The sequence below is a fragment of the Anser brachyrhynchus genome (assembly GCF_964034855.1).
Source record: "Anser brachyrhynchus genome assembly, chromosome: 4".
Lineage (NCBI taxonomy): Eukaryota > Metazoa > Chordata > Aves > Anseriformes > Anatidae > Anser > Anser brachyrhynchus.
Window position 1 is genome coordinate 45,778,283 of NC_137698.1, and position 14,237 is coordinate 45,792,519.

At 38.9% G+C, this 14,237-nt stretch overlaps 1 protein-coding gene across 1 annotated transcript in view; it reads left to right on the top strand.

The window, feature by feature from the left end:
• The first annotated feature begins 1,181 nt into the window (after positions 1 to 1,181).
• Positions 1,182 to 14,237, top strand: part of PRDM5 (PR/SET domain 5) — a 111,395-nt gene continuing 98,339 nt past the window's right edge. Inside the window, exons 1-2 of the mRNA XM_080591631.1 lie at positions 1,182 to 1,794; positions 6,269 to 6,399. The gene's annotated coding sequence lies outside the window, so the exon portion shown is untranslated. The remainder of the gene's footprint in view (positions 1,795 to 6,268; positions 6,400 to 14,237) is intronic.

Consider the following 14,237-nt stretch of genomic DNA (forward strand, 5'->3'; position numbering starts at 1 on the left):
CAGAACAAAAGATTTTTCTTTAATGGTTGATGCGTTTAAAACTAATGGGCAGGTACACTAAGCTAGTGTATGTATTGTGCTGTGCTAGAGAGCTGGAATAGCCTACCTTGAGAGCAGGAGCAGATGCAAGCTGCCTGCAGATGTTGACTAGATGGACAGTTGCTCATGAGCAATTCCATTATGTTTCCTCAGCTCCCTTTCTGAGTAATACTGGGAGATTGCTCCTAACCCCTAATGGCTTCCTTATGTTCTTCTATCCTCATGTGTTCAAACTGTGTAGCTGGCTGCTGGGGAGGACAGCATGGTGCCAATGGCTGGTGCAACACAGTTAGCAGGCAGATGATGTGGCAGTGTACAGACAATGCAGTGGTTCCATATCCTCTGTGACTGGTGGCTGCTGAGTGCTGGGTTACATGGCTCTTGCCCTCTCCAGAGAGGGTGGAAGTGACCTGAACAACAGAAAATGCAGCACTTGCTGCTTTGGTTTCAGCACTAGGTTAAAGCAAGCAAGCAACAACTGTTTCTGGATTGTGTTCAGTTGTACAGGATTGCAGTTGGTATTGACGGTCAAAGCCCTCTTTCCAAATCCCCAAAGTCTTTGGGGTGTTTGATCCCTTTCCTCCAGCCTTGTTCATGTTGGCATGAAAGCTGATTGTATAATAACTCAGTCTAGCATTCCCAGCAGGGAGCTGTGCCTGGAGGTTTTAATCAGCAGCTCCTAGTTTGGGTGAAGGGTGGGAGAAGTGAGGAAAGACTGAAAAGCTATGAAATACTTACTAGAGCCTCATGCTGACTTTACATCCAAACATCCAAGTGTGAGGGAACTGTTTCTGAGATAATTGCTGTTTCTTTGCTCAAATTGTAACCTTGTATGTAGTATATGAAATCATCATGTACTCTCCCTTCTCTATGATGAACAGCTTGACAATGCCACTACTAACATGCTGCACACAGTAGCTGGGTACTTGTTTTCATGATTAAATGAAACACCAAAGTAGTTGTATCACTAACAACAAAAAATAAAAAGCCCTGACCAGAGCTTTGAGGTAGTTCTGTCAGGACATCTTCTCTCAATGACCTTTTAAATTCAAACCTCAGGTTTTCTTTGAACAAAGACTGCATCAGACAAACCTCTTTCAGTAGAGACAAGAACAAAAAGACAGACTAGACATGGGGAAGGATTTATAAAACCAATCTCCTGCTGCCAACTTTTGTCCTTGTCTTCAGTCTTGGTTTCAGTCACTCCTGTGGCTTTAGGAGTCCAAAGCAGACTGACTTCACTCTGGTCCCTAGCAAATGTTTTCTGTTGCTGCTGGGTCTTGTTTCTAGCTTCTCCTGCAGCTCTCAACCATCTCCCAGGCCTGCACTGGATGCTCCTGTCTCCTTGCTGTTTGCTTCTGCCTCACCTTAAGCATACCAAGTAGCTCTGGAGTGTAGGTGCTGTGCTCTTCACCCAGCAGAGGGACCCACCTGGTTCAGCTGACTTCTTTCAAAAAAATAATACACAAAGAGAAATGAATAAATTGGATGCCATCTGTCCTAGCCCCCCCATAGAGACTTTCTCTCTTCTGGAAAAAGAATGTGTTGTAATAAATGTGAGAAGTGCAATATAAATATTTAGCTACTGTTGACTCGTCTGTTTATGCTTTCTGGCTACCTTTTAAAAATGGTTTTATGTTTCTCTATAGATTTCCTGTGGAGTCCTGGGTTGTTTTTGTTGTCTAGGCTGCTGATTTCTGCTACTTAACAGATAAACAGATACATACATGATGAAGTGTGGGAGCTCAATATTTGGTATGTGTTCTGCATGGGATGCATTGTTTTGGTCAAATTTGGTGCTGTTGTAGTAGACCCGCACAAATATAGCTCTGCTCAGTTTAAGTGCTTAGGTCAGATTAATAAGAACTGATGGGTAGTAGTTTGAGAGATTGTTGAGAATTACAGCAAATATTCCTAAATTTGAGTAATGCAGCTCCCACACTTCTCTGCACAGTGAAAGTGGCTGCTTTATCCTATTCCAGTCCCAAGCTTCCTGATGATTTCAGATGTCATGGTGGAAATATACCCATCTGTAAATTAACCACTAGTATAATGAAAAGTTATACAAATCTGTAACATCTAGCCAGTTTCATGACAACTACACTAACAGCAAGATATTTTGCAACGTGGTGACAAACCTTGGTATTGAGGAGAAGGAACATACATGAAAGAAACAGCCAAACAACAAGAACAGACACATTTTCTTTAAATGAAAACATCTTAAACAATGACCTTTCTGACAAACCACAGAAGTACCAAACATGCAGCCTCTTTAATAGCAATTTCATACTGGATCTTTGCACACATACCCCCTGGAAGCTTAATGCAGTCCAAATGTTTGTCCTTTGGACGAGGCCAGTGGTACATGCTCTGTGATGGCTGAGCGAGCAAGTGCAAGTTTGAAAGTTACTCAGGCCAGTCACAATAAATAACTGGAGGGAATTAATGTTCCTTCTCTCAATTTCAATGTGATTTCTGCTCACTTGATGTTTTCTTTATCTTTTTTGGTGGGAAGGAAGTAAGGAGCAGAGAGGGAACAGAACTGTGAGTGTGTAGTCTATGTCATGAAAATATGCCTGGAGTCTGAGCTGCCAGTGAGTTTAGCCCAAGCCACCTCTAGTTCCTACTGATGCTGAGCTGCTGTAGCACTCATTATACTGAGTTTGAAAAAGATAAATGTCTTGATTTATGATGCCTAGAGTGTTGTTTGCTTTGTCCCATTATACAAATACTGTAAACTGAGATAGAGAACAAAAATCCTGTGGGATGATACCGTAATCATAGCTCTTCGTTCTAAACTCTTCAAACTAGTAGATTTCTTACGCAGAAAGTACTTCAGATTTATTTTCATTAATTTATAGAACCTTTTTAATTCTCACTTGCTAACAGGCTTCATCAAAGGGATATATCGGATCAAATAACCATCTGGTTCTTGCATAAGGGGGTTATTATGTGATGTTAATCTGTTATAACAATATCTATCAATAATAAATTTTCAAAAGCCAACTTGAAAGCATGAGTTAGATTAATTGCATTCAGCCAAGCATAGACTATTAAGAGTTGAAGTATTTGTCCATTGCAGGGATTTCATCTGTGTCTATAAATGTTTCGCTTCCAGCCTTTTGGGTTTTTCTATTTTTCCAATAGTTTTTATCATGGTTTAAGGTTAGTTATTACAGTCCTCAAACTTCAAAATTTCATTAGAAATAAGGTATGCTTATTGCCTTCAAGTCCATAAAGATGCAAAACACATGAGGTCAAAACCCTTGAGGTCAGATGAAAATAAACCACTGCTATTCTTATTTGGTGGTGTTTTATCAGAATTGCTGTCCTGTGTATCTATCCAGTAAGTTTTACTGTAGCTTGTTGACCAAATGGAAGCAATGCACAGTCAAAAGCTCTTGCACAAATGACAAAATTGAATGACTCCAAAGAGGAAAATAGTTCCTTTTGAAGAAAGCATAAGGAGAGAAATGGAGATTCTGCTCCTGCAGCTCTTTGCTGGGAGCTCTGTTCAAATGTGTGCCTGTGCCTACATAAGTGGGATGGGTGGCTTCAAAAATCCACTGCTTCAACAGGCAGTACCATAGCAGCAGCTGCATACTGAGTGCCTTGCATCCACTGTGCTTCATTCTCTCCCACTTCTTGTTTAGACTCTTTGTGCCTTAAGAATAACCTCACTTAGACACAGGTTGGGCAGAACCAGGTTAGTTGTGCTGTATACCATGATGCTGCAGGTTGTTTTTATCCATGTAAACAGGACAATGAAGCACATCCAGCATGTAAGTTGGCCACAGCCATGTTGTAAAATGGCTAACTATGGTTACTTCTGGAGTGCAGACAGGGTTTCATTCAGCTTTTCTGTGATGAATTATTATTATAGTTTGTACAAACTTTCATATAGTTTCAGAAAGGGCATATTAATGTCTTGTACCTCTTGAAAAACATGCTTTCAAATAAGATGCAGCTGCATTGTCCATTGCATTTCAGTCCATTTCCTTGCTGCTTTAGGAGAAAAGATGACTAACTCATTTACAGCAATACTTAACAGTAATAATTTAAAATTTATGGGGCACCCGGTGTCTAGATGCCTTAGGGTGCCTGACAGGCTATAACTTAAAACATAGATTTTAAAAAAGCAGTGTGATTTAACACAATAAAACTGACACAGAAACCCTATTGTGTGATAAACAGAACGGTGTCCCACAAACAATATCAAACCCAAACCCTCTGCAGCCTGACCCAGAGGGGTGCCATTTTCTCTGAAGTGTCAGAGAGGACTACACACTTGAGCTAAGAGAAAGCACTTCTATAGGCAGACTTCACACATAGTAAAACAGAAACAGCTACAGCCTTGGCCTGAACTGTAGGATTTGTTGCCCTTGTTAACCCAGGGTGAATACTTCAGTATGGAAGCAACATACAGTGGCAGACATCTTTCAAAGTTATTTTTATAGCTATTACTATTCTTTGAAAAGCATACTGTCAAAGTACACTTGTCCTCTTACTAAATTAATTTCTATATGTATAGACATCATTTTTTGAGTTGGTACTTCTCTACCAATTTTAGGTAGTTACAGAACTCCTTTAAAAGTCAGTGAGCAGTTTTTCATCTGTGCTTGGGATCTACTTGTGTCCCAACATATGGGTTTACAGGGTTCTATCAAGCTTTGTCAGGTTCTTGCTGAAGACCAAGAGTAGTTCCTGAGAGGTGCCACGTGAGATCCTTTTCACCAATTAATCTGTTGTTTCCAGACATCAACTTTGTGAAGCCAAGTAGACCCATAAAGTTTAGACAGAAGACTGTCTGCAAGAGTTAATTTGTTTGGTTCATTCTGCCATTGCTTCTAAGGAAGACAGAAATATTTCTTATCTGTCCTAGTTCTGAAAATTAAAAAAAAATAAAATAAAACCTATGATATTGCCTTAAATCCTTCTATTCCTTTCAAGATTGAGTAACTTCACTATACAATGTTAAGCCACATAAAATATTTGTAATAATACAACTTAATCTTTGAAATAACTACTGGATTTCTTTACTGTCATTTCTTTTGCTTGTTTTCTAATCTACGTTAGCCATTTTACAGTTGATCCTTGTAGACCTCGGCAACAGTATCTGAAAATCATTTGAGGTGGAGTTGTACACGTGATTGCTGCTTGTTACATCTTTTAGAGTAGGAAAGGATTGTCCTGAAGGTCTAGCCTGACATCTTGTATAATACAGACTTGGAAATAAGACTTCTATGGTTAAGCAGATTATCCTACTAAGTATTGTGGAAGATGATCTTGTGTAAATGTTCTTTCTAATAACAATAGGACCATTTGTAATTTTATTTGATATTGTGACTGTATCCATAGGGGTGTCAGTCTCTTGATTTGGGCATACAGTTTCAACAACAGTGTATTTCCATCTTATATGTCACATCATCCTAGCTAAATAATGCTAGCAAGAAATGCAATGCCCCCAAAAGTGCTGTAGCTAGAAATGTACACATCACAGCATCAAAAAATATTTGATGTACAGTGAAATTTTTAGATCATAGCTATTTAAAAACAAGTGTTACTTACAAAGCTTGGTAGAGGATATAAGAACACGAATTAATTTTACAGAAATTGATGCTATTGAGTGGGTGGTCATAAATCAGAATGGCTGTTACTGAAATGCATTCCTCTGTGTTATAACACTTGTTTTAAAATATTGTCAACATACCATCTAGTACTTAAGATGCATGAAGATGAACAAGTGTTGTTAATTCCAGTGAGCATTGGGTTGATGTAAAGCCTCTGGACTATTTCTTTTTTCAAGCATATACAGCACAGATCAACAGCTGGCATGCAGGTCTGTTTCTCTGATCCTATATTCTCAGCTGACTTGACCTTGAATTCTGGAAGTTTTGGATGGAATTACCAAGTACCCATGGTGTCAGATAAAATATAACGGAGAACAGGAATGTATTTTCAAATATCATAGTGTAAAGAAAAACTAATTCCTGACAAATGTTTTTTTTCGTTAGGCTCTGTTCATTCCAAGCATAAATGCATGAGGTGCCAGATTCTTCCCTCCTCCTCCAAAAAGAAAGCATATGCTGGTTCTTAAGGCCAATAAAGCAGCTCATGACCATCGGTATTGGTGAATCTGGGCAGCTGGATCTGTTAAGGCCTGTAGGTGGAGAACTCAGATTTATTTTAAACTTTTGTGTGTGGTACTGGCTTCTGTCTCTTCTTTCAGAATACAACATATACCTGGATGGAGTGTGGCAAAGACCTACAGTGAAGAACTCACATCCCTGTCACCTATGCCTGCACTTAAAGCAGCAAGATCTTTGCCTCCTTCCAGATGATTCGTTACAGCACTGAGTAGTAAGTGTTTCCTGGGGGAATATGCCACCAACTAAGGAGATAATTTCAGTGGAGAACAAGCAGATAGTGCTTTACTTGCTTTCAGTCTCCTAAGATGGGCTTAGAATAGTTTTTGCATATTCTAAAGTTACTGGCTCCTACTTCAGCGAGTGCTCTAAGGAACAGTAAAATGTTCTTAACTATAGTATATATAAATTGATTTGAGATTGATAGCAGGAACTTCTGAGAAATTGTGTGTATGTGACTGTTCTCAAAGGATTTAAAAATATTCTGTGTAGCACTTCTGTCACCCTGCATAGCAGAGTATTAAAGATTCAGGTTGAAGTGAAAGTCTGAATATCCAACATGAATATTCACATGGCAGGCATGAAAGGTAGAGGTCACTAATGAAAGCAGTTATGTCTGCTATAAAAATATTAACAAACCACTGTATGCTCATAGTACAGTATAGTTAGCTGTCTTCCTGCTATGGGAAAACCCAAGTGTTCCAGCTTCTGCATTTTGTTCAGGAATAGTGGAAAAATACCTTACTGTGTTAAAGATTTTTGGAAGTTTTACAAAGAATTTATAGTGTGGTTGAACTACCAAATATGAGTTAAATTATGTGCATACAGCAGGTACTGAAAGGGAGCCTAATTTTTTTGTAAATGAAAATAGTTGCATAGAGCAGGAATCAATTGATGGCTACGTTTGTATTAGATTAAGATCCCTCAAGATTAGGTTGTAAGTAGGAGAGGAATTATGTAAGTTTAAGACTTAATGCTTCCAGAAAGAGCATATGATCAACTCAATGCAAGGTATAATGGGAAATGGGGTCTGAGAAGGTGAGACCTTTATACAATAGGACATGTATGTGAATGGTTAGCATTGAAGGAAGTAGTCTGCCCAGGAGAAGCTGGATCTGGAAAGTCACTTATCATTAGAGATCTGATCCTGAAGAGTCTGACAGCAAAACCATGGTGGGTGAGATGAGTATAGGAAGTCACCCCTGAGTTGAAATAGTATACTACTGAGCTGAGGAAGATGCTTTTACGATATTTAAGGATGCGATTTCTAACTTCCTTTAAAGTAGTTTTAAATGCATTTGAAGGTTTTTGTTGTATATCCAGAAAAATTCAGGTGTTTTGTCCAGAGAACTGAAAATCTTCACTCTGTTTTCTGAGGCAGTATCTACTGGACTTCTGATCAATGTCTACTGCATCTGGACTTTTTTACTCCTTTGCTTATAAGACCTCTAACTGCTATAGAAAGAAATTAGACGTGTTTGCCATGATTTTACTTGACCAAAACATGCAGGTGCTTTGTCTGGTAGTCCCCTTTCTAGAAACACGGTGCCTCAAAATGAGGCAGCTCTGTTCTCCAGCTGAGGCTTAACACATACTGAAGATTATTTTACGTTGTGGTTGTTCATTCTGGAGTGTATAAACAGGAGTATATTTGAGACATTCACAACAGCAGGATAACTTTGATTAAGTTTAGTGTAAGACCCACTACTGCTTCCAGATCTTTCTAAAGAGATGCTACCTGTGCAATTGTATCATTCCCTATTCCTGGTGCTGGTGAGTTTTAGCTATCTTCTCAGTATTGAAATGCAACCTGATCTTTCAGATCATTTGTCAGCATAAATGCAAATACTGTAGGGCTTAGGGCAGACCCATGTGATATATACTATTTTGAAAATTAGTTACTGATGCTCAGAGAACTTTCAGCTATTCCCTACTAGCTCTTTAAACTTCTTTCCTATACTGCTTACATAAACCTGTCGCATGAGAGAGCAGGAAAATATTGCTATAGTCCAATTATAGTATGCTTTTCTTAGCAACATCTATATGAAGTGGATCAATTAAATGGTTATTACTTTGAATATCACTAAATAACCTGAATTATTAGCTTAATCCAGCACTGACTCACTTAAAATCTTGCCTTAAGATTTTTTTAAACCCTAGTTTAAAAACCTCTGAAACAATAGGAGCAAACACTTAATATGCGGTCAGCTTGGGAATGGAACTGCAAACACATGTATGTATTTAAATACCTTCAAAGAATAAGGAGCAAGTTCTTAATACTGAAATCCTGGCCCTGACTTCTAGGACTTCAAGTATCTGAGAAAGCTTTGTCAGTAACTGTCTTATATGCAAAGACAGACATAAGTTGGAAAATCAGTCTTGCCATTTAATGCTTTCAATTATATTGAGTATTGCAACACAAGAAGTCTGTATTGGTTTACAGGGGAAAAAAAAAAAACAAAACTTGGCATTGATTGGAAGAAAGATCTGGTGGGGAAATAATTTTTAGGTTGAAATGTTTATTGACTTCAAACAGCTCTTAAAGAATTTTTGTAGAAAAAAAGCCACAAAAAAAGAGCAGTCCTTAAAAATAGCTTCGAAAGGAATCTTCCTCAGCAAATCCAAGTACATTAGGGAAAGAATAACTTGGGTTTTTCAGAAACCAGGAAATGCAGACAAAACAAATACTGTCAGAAGTGGGGAAAGAAGCTGAGACTGAATAGATGGGGCTTGTCATATTTACAAAAGGCATGCTTAGTTGTTTAGGGAAGTAGATTGCCTTCTAAGAGACTGAGTTTTTTAACTGGTAGTGTAACATGGTTTAAGTTGACTCATGTCAATACAATTTATTCCAGGTACTTATAGCCATCATGCCTGGCGATTACTAGTAGTAAGGGTGCTGTTGTCCCTAAGGAAGGGGGGACTTTAAAGGCATACACAGCTCTTGCTAAGCTCTGGTAGTTAACTTGCTGTTTGTTTTTAAACATTTTATTTGATAAAATTATCAAAATTTAATTTTTTTAATCTAATACTTGGATTTTATTTTCAGAAACGATAAAGTTGTCATATTTGCATGCACTGGTATGTTGTGTGGACTAAAGCAGTATGGCTTCACATTGTTTGTTAATGTTGTATATCAAAATCACTGTTACTGGTTCAAAATAGCCATGTATATTTGGTTTCTTTGGATAAGGGGGTAGTCATTTTTTTTCTTTTAGGCTGAACTCAGTATAACTGTAACTCGCAAGAACAAGAAACCTGAGAGTCTGTATACTATTTTTTCCCATCTTCCCCTCAAATAGTCATTACAGAAGCTGGAAGCTTTGCTTCCTGAGAACTTGTGTAAAAAAAAAAGGGCAAAGCCATTTTTCCATCCTGGTCTGGATACTGTAGTGTAGAAAGTTCGGGAAGTCTGTGATGGAAAAAGAGAACAATGAACCTACACAAAGTTAATGACCTTGTACCTAGTCAGAGAAAGTGGCTTGACAAATTCCAGGGATATCTGACTACAACCCTTGCATACCTGGTCAAAGCTAAACGCTATTTGCACACTGGAAAAGTGCAGATATACACGAATAAAGGCAGGCTGACAGTATTGCAAGTGTTCTCCTAATGGGCTACCACCCAAGGTAGCCCAAGGTTGCTTTTAAAGTGTTGCTTCTGTTCTAACCACGTTGGAGGCAAGTGGAGGAGGTTAGAAAAGAGATGCATAGATCCAGGAGGGAAGCTTTCAAAACAGCTGCTGCAAATGTGATTAACCTTCAGTAAAGAAATATATTGTGCAATAGTGAATGTAAAGACTGGGAATGGAGAACCACTATCACGAATAACACCCCTTCTAGGATCTGTCAGCTGCCAGAACCTAATTGCTGTGGATGCTGCAACAGCTAATACTCTAATACTTAAGGATGCAAGGAACTATTAAAAGGATAAAAGAACATTTGCCTTTCTGATTTCAGTCCAGCTGCTAGAGGGGCAGGAGGAGGGGAGGGAAGAAATGTGAAGTCCGTAAATACTTTTAAGGATGATACCATACCATCCATCTAAACAAAGGACTAGCAATTAAGAGCCATCCCTTCTTCTGGAGAACAGATTTTTTTCTCTAAGCTGTGGGACACTTCAGGGGCTGGCATGTTTACTTCTGGAATCTTGAACATTGCTTTGGCTTTAAATCTTTTTCTTCTAAGAATGTGACATGTTAACTTCTTAAGCATGACCCTTAATTAGCTGTTCCTTGGGTGGGGGGAATATGGTACTATGCTTCTGGGATGATGTTGCAACAAGTATTAAAACTTCAGACAAGTAACTCCTGCAATTATTTTGTTTGTCACAACACATGGATTCCTTCCATGGAATTTAATTTGGGATGTAGCAGCTTCCATGATTGTGGAAGAGCTTTCTCATAAAAATACATTACAGGGAGCTTACGCAAGTGGTTCCTGCACTATCAGGCTTCAAATCTGGAGGTTGTTGGATGTCCCAGTGTTTTTCCTTGATGCTGAATGTAGTTCTGAACATGTAACTACAGAGTAACATAGAAGCAGTGGCTCGACATGTTTGGTATCTCTCTGTGCTAGACTGCAGATGAGTTGTAGCTCACTGTTTGCATTTGGGGGTGGAGTTGGGTGGGTCTGTGGTGAAAGGTGTGCTTTTTCAAATGTTCAGCACTGTGTAGGCTGTGGATATGCCCTAGAATAGGCCATATGAAGCTTTATAGCACTATGTTAACCTAATCATAATTGACTTGATGAATGGACAAGCAATTCAGGAACTAAAAAGTAGAGCAATGGGGAAGCACAATGTATGAAGGACGTTTCATATTTGCTCAACTCGAAGTATATGACCTACTACATAAATTGTAAAGGTACCTTTATTTAAGAACTAAGATAACAAATGACGGAATTTTTGGGCCCCTCGCTATAAGAAGGACATGGAGGTGCTCAAGCGAGTCCAGAGAAGGGTGACGAAGCTGGTGAGGGGCCTGGAGAACAAGTCTCATGAGGAGCGGCTGAGGGAGCTGGGGTTGTTCAGCCTGGAGAAGAGGAGGCTCAGGGGTGACCTTATTGCTCTCTCCAGGTATCTTTAAGGAGGCTGTAGCAAGGTGGGGGTTGGTCTGTTCTCCCATGTGCCTGGTGACAGGACGAGGGGGAATGGGCTAAAGTTGCGCCAGGGGAGGTTTAGATGTTAGGAATGATGTTAGGAAGAACTTCTTTACCGAAAGGGTTCTTAGGGCTGCCCAGGGAAGTGGCTGAGTCTCCATCCCTGGAGGTCTTTAAAAGACGTTTAGATGTAGAACTTAGTGATATGGTTTAGTGGAGGACTTGTTAGTGTCAGGTCAGAGGTTGGACTGGGTGATCTTGGAGGTCTCTTCCAACCTAGGTGATTCTGTGATTCTGTAATTTAAACTTACAAGAATTAGCCTTTCTTTATTATGTTTATAACAGTTCAAATTGAGTATTATGCCTTTTATATAACTTTGTGCTTCATTACTCACTCTTATAAGGTGCAGGTTAGAATAAAAATGCCTCCTATTTTTCAATACATTACTTCAAAATGGATTGTTTTTAATTGAGGTATATTCCTCAGATTTTTTTGGTCCCCAACAATTCATTGGTCTTATTCAGTTGAAATGAATACTAAAACTATCAAAGCATTCTTCTTAAAAGAATTAGGCCAATAAAAATGAAACCCAGCTGTCCCCTCGTATTTCTTTCCATATTTTTTGCAATTATATTTTGTAAATAGCAACCGAAGTGTTCAGAGCTAGTTTAAAAATGCAAAACAAAAATGGTTATGTTAATAATACCGGGAAAGAAAACATAACTGTGTACATGAATTAAAACTAATGAATCAAATAAAGCAGTTGTGTGGGGGGTAGTGAACACCCCAAACCATCCAATCAAATCTTGTTCAGTGGCTGCTGCTAAGTATGTCCTCTTCCTATCTTTAAACTTCTTAGCTGGGTTAATTGAAATGTGCTTTATGTATCTAAAATATGGAATACACTCAGTACATGCCAGGGTACTTCTGAAGATTACAATCAAATGTTACGTACAGTGGAACCAAAAATGTGTGAAGTTCATCCACTTTCATGCTTGTTCCTGGGGGAACATTGAGATTGCAAGGAAGGGACTCACTGAGCTTGCCTACACCTGAGTGGCATTAGGGTTTCACTCTGAAAGAAAGTCATATTTTTAATAACTTCTATATAATTTTGTGCCGTCACTTCAGCAGTGCTTTTTAAATACACTGGATTAATTCCAGTTCACAATACTAGGTAAAAACCTGTGTGTTTTATATTCAAACTCTAATCTCCACTGGAATCTCTTCATTGTCCTTTTCCCAGGACTCTGGCTAAAGAGAGAACTGGTATTTGAAGTCTCATGGGACCCTACTGAGTATGCTTATTCTTATTATATGAACAAATAACTTCATCTTGTGTACATATCAAAGCTGCTTTCTTTCTATTCTTGGAACATCATCTACTGCTGTCTAGCCCAGCTGTGGTAGATCAACTTCCTTGAGCAATAATGGTATTGTCATTAATAATGGCTAAGGAATTCTGCACAAATCACTTCTGTTTTCTCTGGGTGAGTGTGGTTTCTGCACGTGACTCTTGTCTGAGTTGTGCACACAAACCAATTTTCTCAGGCATTGTTCTAGAACATGAGTGCCACCCATTAGCACAGTTAAGCCACCTAGGCAGCACTGAATAGCCTTGGCAATGAAATTGATTGTGTCCCTGAGCCCAAACATTCCTGGATTGATTGTCACCCCCAATTGCACCTGTTTTAGTGCAAATGCCAAAAATATATATATTTGAAAACAGCAAAGAATTGCCTTGATATATGTTTATGCAAGAGTTGGAAACTTGAAGATAGCAAATCATTGGGTGTGGTGATTTATAACTATAGTGTAGACAACACTGACATACTTAGTGCAGCAAATATTTGGTGTCTTTCAGAAGAAATCAATAGGTCAATGCAGATTGCTGTACGCAGACTTAAACTGTTGATATGAGGTTTTGGGAGGTACACACAAAGGCATACTTCTCAGTTTCTAAAAAAAAAAAAATAAGCCTGGGCAATTGACTGACATTTTTTTCCCCATACTTTGCTCATTAGAGCCTTTACTGAGATGGTAGATAACTATCTGTTCCATGCCATCTGGCAGCTGTTTGTGCGGAGGGGCCTTGGAGGTATTTCTTCATGTCTTTCTACTAGGGCATCATGGTTCTTGAGTCTGAGACATAGCACTGAGAAGTTCTGTCAGTGTAGTCATATCACATGGTGGTCATATCATACTCCCAAGCTGCTGCCAGTTATGCCAGTAAACCCTGCTGTACATGTAGCTGTTTTAACAGCTGTTACAGCTGTACAGCTGTTTTAACAGCTACATGTGTTCACTTGTTCAGTTGGTCACTTTGGAGATGACTTTGCTATGCCAGCAAGAAAACTCCTTTTGCTGTTGTATGCTGCATCCGCATCCTCAGCTGAAGTATGTTCATAACAGAATGACGGCAGGCTGTATGCACCAAATACAAAGCAGTAATACTGAAACTTGCATGTTCTGCATGTTCCACTCTAGACATTGACTAACAGTCAGCATACGTTCAGCACGATATGATGCCTTTCATCTTTGTTCTGTCTGATCTGATTCATTTGGATCTCTGAGATGTCACTCTCCTTGCAGCTGCAGATAGGACAAAATAAAAGAGCTGTTAACGTGTCTGCTTGATTAGCATTGTCAGTTTTATGCTTGAGAAGGCTGACTCTATCCCGTGCAGTGCCCCTTGTATGAACCAGAAAGGGCAAAACTAACACCACATTAAACTACTTATAACACCTTATGGTCAAAATGGCTGACTAATTTAATTTAGAAGAATCTATTGGTGTCTGGGCAGTTGTGAATATCCAATTAATCTGACAACATCCATCACACTATGAGAGACTGGTGTCTGCTTTGCCCGATCTATCCTATTTTGCTTAAACTGAAGGAGATATAACTAGCTGTGTTTCATATTAGAATAATTATGGGCGAAGTTTCTAAATA